General features: G+C 35.5%; 1 protein-coding gene across 1 annotated transcript in view; it reads right to left on the bottom strand.

Moving 5' to 3' along the window:
- LOC136836893 (uncharacterized) overlaps positions 1-847 on the bottom strand; it is a 380,585-nt gene extending 379,738 nt beyond the window's left edge. The window contains exon 1 of the mRNA XM_067101334.1: positions 1-847. This exon is cut by the window's left edge and continues 119 nt beyond it. The gene's annotated coding sequence lies outside the window, so the exon portion shown is untranslated.
- Positions 848-6,752: the final 5,905 nt, after the last annotated feature.

Here is a 6,752-nt window from a genome sequence, read left to right as displayed (position 1 = left end):
ACAACTTTACAACTTCCGCCGAACGGTGGTACAACTGCAAGGCAAGCAGCGCTTCCCTGGTGTCGGGATATCGAACTACGACTACGTACTACTTCAGCCGGTGTCAGCTGATCTGCCATCGAAGTATTGTCTTCATTAGCAATTTGTCACGGTAACACTGCTCATGATATCGGCTGCTGACCGGTTTAATTCCATCTTATTCGAACTTAAACAAATGCACTTTGAATTCCGACCAAAGCACTTATTTATATGGTAGACACGGGATTATCACAAACAGTGCAAAAATATGATAAATATGTCCTTTGGAGTCACTATAGATAAACCAGGGCCATACTGACATTACTTTCATGCTGATCTCGATACCAACTTCCCATATATTGCTTGTTGTACGAAATTACGTAGAAATCACGTCCTAGGAATAAGATGGTTAGACCTGCAGTGCACAGGCGGGGTTGGGGGGGTGGGGGACGGGAATGCTACCGTAGCCCTTTACAATTCTGGCGAGAGAGAACTGTTATAGAGAACTGGCTATTAACAAAGCCGATCTATATTTTATGGAAACCACGAGTTTACAGATGTATATAATATTGCAAAAAGATTGATTTAAAAGTAAAAATGATGAATATCAATGTGTTTATTGTATGTGAGCCTAATGAAGCTAAGCATTCAAAATGCTTTCCCAGTGACGTTGAAAGAGGCACCTTATTTCTAACGGTTTTTTTAGGTATGTTTCTGCCTTTTCTCACATTCAGTAATTTGTTGTCTACTAACCCAGACAACCTTATAACTGTTGTCGGGCTCTGGCTTTGAGTATCGGTCTACTACTTTGTTGACACTGATAGACATTATGATTGGGGAAGGCTGGTGTGGGGTAAAAGCAACATAGGCCTACGTACAAGAATGCATTCCCCCTTCTCTGTTACTAAATACATCAATAGCTTATCATCTTTCAAAAGTATTTGTTAACCACATAAGGGAATTAAAAAGAAATCTATTACTGGAGGCACAATTAAAGACGTGTTTTCTCACGGTGTGCCGATTTTACCTCGAACTGGGTAACAATAATGCATAAGAGAAGTAATGAGGAAAAGCTCAGCCTAACTGAAAATATTACGCTCCTTCCGATGAGCATTAACTTATGAAAGGGTAGTGTTACAATTTTCATATGAAATGTACTGAATGTCGTCAATTAACAACAGCTTGAAAAATAAGTCTAGGCCTAGTTCTATAATACTATGCTTTAAGACGCTAGAGACCCCGTTAAGTCTCTCTTTCCCTCTCCATTCGTTTGTTATTCTCTCTCTCTCTCTCTCTCTCTCTCTCTCTCTCTCTCTCTCTCTCTCTCTCTCTCTTTGAATTCGTTTGTTTCTGTCTCGTCTCTCTCATAAGCATTCGTTTGTTATTCTCTCTCGTGTTCTTCCTCTACCATTTTTCTCTCATCCTCTGTTTGTTGGCGGTACATCCCACAGTGTTGCCATGACTGAATGTCAATGAATGTTAATTTTTCTGTGACAGATGAGTTGAAACAATTCTTTTATAATATTCAGATAACATCTCCAGTTATTATTGCCCCTCTGTGGATGGATGCTACAGAAATACTACCAGAGAAAAGGATGCCTATGGTAATGACGTTGTTCGTGAATCATAACAAAATATATATAATGGTTAACAAGTTTTTACTTAGCCATTACTGTGGGAAGTGCTATCGTGCACATTCCATAAAGTTGATAACTCTCAACAAAATCCTCGTGTTATAAGCAAATGGAAAGAAGGACTTTCCAGAATAGATCTATGTTATCATGAGGTTAGACTAAATTATTTGACACAGAGAAAGTAGCGTTTAAAGTAAGGAAGCTTTGCATGATTTTTATTGTCTTTTTATATCAAACTATATACACACTGGAAGCCTTTGAGAGGCAAAAAATTACATTATAAAACTCTGCTTCAGTTATTATTATTATTATTATTATTATTATTATTATTATTATTATTATTATTACGATGAAATCAACCATGTATACTACCCTCTCTTCCACGGGACTTTTCTATCAGCCGCTCGTAGCTTACTTTGCCTTCGCAGTATCGTTATTCTATTGTTTTTGGACTTGGGGTGCGGTGGGGGTGTGGTAGGGGGGGATTGTGTGGTTGCGCGAGTTATGGGAGAAAACCGGATGGCAAGTTAAGATATGTAAAGTTTCTCGTGGTCTCAATTTTGACCTCACCATCTTTGATCTGAATATCAACGAAACTGATAATGTAAATAATTCCCCTTTCAAAAATACAATAAATAATCGATATAACCTTTTAGAATTTAAACTTAAGAACAGGTAAAAGGTCAGTGTAGCACTACACAAGAACAATAGCTCTTTTAGAGCCTGTTTCAACAAACTAGAGAAAAAGTTATTGTTCAGAAAAGTCCAAATGATCATCGTCTCCAGCACATGTGTTTACATCGCGCAGATCCTCTTAAACCTCTCAGTCGTGTACGAGAAGAGCAAAGACGTCCCCTGGAAAGGGGAGCCGATGCAAAGAGAGAGAGCGAGAAAGAGAGAGAGAGAGAGGAAGGAGGATCTTTGACGTGGTATTGTAAACGAGAGATCCTTTAACCGCATTAAGTGATCTTCAGGGAATGCGCCCACACCTGTTACTCTCGACACCTCGTTAAATATATTATAAACAAACACACTCGTCGGGGAAGGAAGGAAATTTCTCGGTGAAAAAAAAAGGAAGAACGACTTTAAAGACGAGGGGGATTCGCTGCGACTTGGCAGACGGGTGCGTGCAGGATTAAATGGTTGTTGTGAGATGAGAACAGAACTCAAGAAATCTTTCATCTTTGTTCTTTCTTTATTGAAAGTAAATAAAAAAACGAGATGGTAAATTTTATTTTCAACGACAGCAGATGTGCCGATGCTGCAATTATGATTAAGACGGTGAGGATGAGACGTGAAAAAACATTACAAAAATATTTTGTCATCATTAAGGCTGTTTCAAGTCAAGTGAGCATTTTAAGACTGAGATTTTCTTATTTGGAACGACTTTATCATTCAAGATTTGCTTATTTTGAACGACTTTCTTGTTATTCGCTTAAAGTGAACAACTTTCTTATTCGAGATTCATTGTGAACGACTTTCTCTTTCCAGATTCACTTATTTTGAATGACTTTCTCGTTCCATATTCACTTATTTAGAACGACTTTCTTGTTCGGGATTCATTGTGAACGACTTTCTCTTTCCAGATTCACCTATTTTGAATGACTTTCTTGTTCGGGATTCATTATGAACGACTTTCTCTTTTCAGATTCACTTATTTTGAATGAGTTTCTCGTTCCATATTCACCTATTTTGAACGACTTTCTTGTTCCAGATTCATTGTGAACGACTTTATCTTTCCAGATTCACTTATTTTGAATAACTGTTGTTCGAAATTTAGTTTGAACGAATTTCTCGTTCAAGATTCGCCTATTTTAAACGACTTTCTTATTCGAGATTCATTGTGAACGACTTTCTCGTTCCAGATTCCATTATTTTGAACGACTTTCTCGTTCCATATTCACTTATTGTGAACGAATTTCTCGTTCCAGATAAACTTATTGTGAACGACTTTCTCGTTCCAGATTCACTTATTGTGAACGACTTTCTCGTTCCAGATTCACTTATTGTGAACGACTTTCTCGTTCCAGATTCATTTATTGTGAACAACTTTCTCGTTCCAGATTCACTTATTGTGAACGACTTTCTCGTTCCAGATTCACTTATTGTGAACGACTTTCTCGTTCCATATTCACTTATTGTGAACGACTTTCTCGTTCCAGATTCACTTTTTGTGAACGACTTTCTTGTTCCACGTTCACTTATTGTGAACGACTTTCTCGTTCTAGATTCACTTATTGTGAACGACTTTCTCATTCCAGATTCACTTATTGTGAACGACTTTCTCGTTCCAGATTCACTTATTGTGAACGACTTTCTCGTTCCAGATTCACTTGTTGTGAACGACTTTCTTGTTCGAAATTCATTGTGAACGACTTTCTTGTTCGATATTCATTGTGAGCGACTTCCTTGTTCGAGATTCATTTATTGTAAACGACTTCCTCGTTCGTGATTCACTTATTGCAAACAACTTCCTTGTTCGAGATTCAATTATTGTGAACGACTTTCTTGCTCGAGATGCACTTATTGTGAACGACTTTCTTGTTCCAGATTAATTGTGAACGACTTTCTTGTTCCAGATTCACTTATTGTGAACGACTTTCTTGTTCCAGATTCACTGATTGTGAACGACTTCTTTGTTCGAGAGTCACTTATTGTGAGAGACTTTTTTGTTCGAGATTCAATTATTGTGAACGACTTTCTTGTTCGAGATTCTCTTATCGTGAACGACTTTCTTGTTCGAGATTCACTTATCGTGAACGACTTTCTTGTTCGAAATTCACTTATCGTGAACGACTTTCTTGTTCGAGATTCATTGGGAAAGACTTTCTTGTTCGATATTCACTTATTTTAAACGACTTTCTTATTCGAGATTCATTGTGAACGCCTTTCTCGTTCCAGATTCACTTATTGTGAGCGACTTTCTTGTTCGAGATGTATTATGAACAACTTTCTTGTTCGAGAGTCACTTACTGTGAACGACTTTTTTGTTCGAGATTCGTTGTGAACGACTTTCTCCCTCCAGATTAACTTATTATGAACGACTTTCTCGTTCCAGATTCACTTACTGTGAACGACTTTCTTGTTCCAGGTTAACTTATCGTGAACGACTTTCTTGTTTGATATTTACTTATTTTAAACGACTTTCTTATTCAAGATTCATTGTGAACGCCTTTCTCGTTCCAGATTCACTTATTGTGAACGACTTTCTTGTTCGAGATGTATTATGAACGACTTTCTTGTTCGACAATCACTTACTGTGAACGACTTTCTTGTTCGAGATACGTTGTGAACGACTTTCTCGCTCCAGATTAACTTATTATAAACGACCTTCTCGTTCCAGATTCACTTACTGTGAACGACTTTCTTGTTCCAGGTTAACTTATCGTGAACGACTTTCTTGTTTCGGAAGACTGCCTCTGTCTAAAAATAATAATCTACTCACTGCTCCAAAATTGGTAAAATATTTACACAAAACAACCTACGTTTTTTCATCAATATTTCAAAATCAATCACACATTACAGTATGTCACTGAAGCGCAATCACACAATTACGAAGAGACGCGATTTGATTTTTTTTTTCATTTCATCATAAGTTACATAACGTAAAATTTAGCTAAGAAATAAAAATAAAAATATGACAAACTTGTTCTTGTGACGGGAACCACACTACTTATTACTTCAGTATAGTGTCCTTGAAGTAAGAACGAAAATGAGGACTGATTTGTAACTAATTTCTAGGCATTTGCCTATTCGATTTTATCTCCGGCTTTCCATTCGTAATATATATATGAATATAATCGTCATATCGTGGCACGAAAGATCTCCGTCAATTTCCGTCACTAGTGTCTTTCCTTTGTTTTATCTTCCACAAAAATCCTGTCCATATCTTTTGGAACCCAACGAAGTCAGCCGACATCGTCACCTACTATCGTCCCAATATATATATATATATATATATATATATATATATATATATATATATATATATATATATATATATATATATATATATATAATATATATATATATATTATATATATATATATATATAATATATATATATTTATATATATATATATATATATACAGTATATACATATGTATATACAGTGTATATATATATATATATATATATATATATATATATATATATATATATATATATATATATATATATATATATATATATGTGTGTGTGTGTGTGTGTGTGTGTGTGTGTGTGTGTATGTGTGTGTGTGTGTGTGTGTAAGTTTTCGAGCATTAAGCTATTCAAAAAGAACTTTGGTGAAATCAAGAAAAAAACGTTAATGCATTCACGGCAACATTCACAAGTAACCGCTCATTGGTGGATAGAAACCCCTGGCAAAAAAAAAAAAAAAATCCACTTCAGCCTCTTTATACCCTTACATAGAATGCTCATCAGCAATTCGTCGAATCCCTACGCACATTGGTCCCTCCAACTCGTACTTCTGTGTTATTAAACTCCTTACTCCCAAAGATCGAAGACATACTCCAGGCATTGTCTATAACATTCCAGTACATCATTGAGAGTCTTACTGGTTATTGTGGTGTCTCGTTAGCATTGTTTAGCGTAACCAGACATCACGTTAGAATGGGCTACCTATAAATAGCCAAAAGAATCGTCTTAGTATTCAGGTGAAGATTGCCTCTAAAGATCATTCCTTGGAAATCCTACCTCTCGATAGTGTCATTAGGGAATCGGAATTGCTGTCTGATTAGTCGCCAAGAGTATATCACCGTTAATAGCTTACTCTTGAACATCACTTGTGTACTTCGTATACTAGAGAGGATAATCATATGTGTGTGTATGTGTGTGTTCAGATTATATCTATATACAGTATATATATGTATATAAATATACATATATATGTATGTATATGTATATATACATATATATATATACATGTATACATATATATAAGTATATATATGTACATATATATATGTATATATATTATATATTTACATATATATATATATATATATATATATATATATATATGTATATATACTGTATATGTACATATATTATATATAAGTAGGGTAAAAGGTTCCATTTGGCGTCCTGGCATCCTG

Source organism: Macrobrachium rosenbergii, chromosome 57, assembly GCF_040412425.1.
Source record: "Macrobrachium rosenbergii isolate ZJJX-2024 chromosome 57, ASM4041242v1, whole genome shotgun sequence".
Lineage (NCBI taxonomy): Eukaryota > Metazoa > Arthropoda > Malacostraca > Decapoda > Palaemonidae > Macrobrachium > Macrobrachium rosenbergii.
Note: the sequence above shows the minus strand (reverse complement) of the source record. Positions and strands in the feature narration are given on the sequence as shown.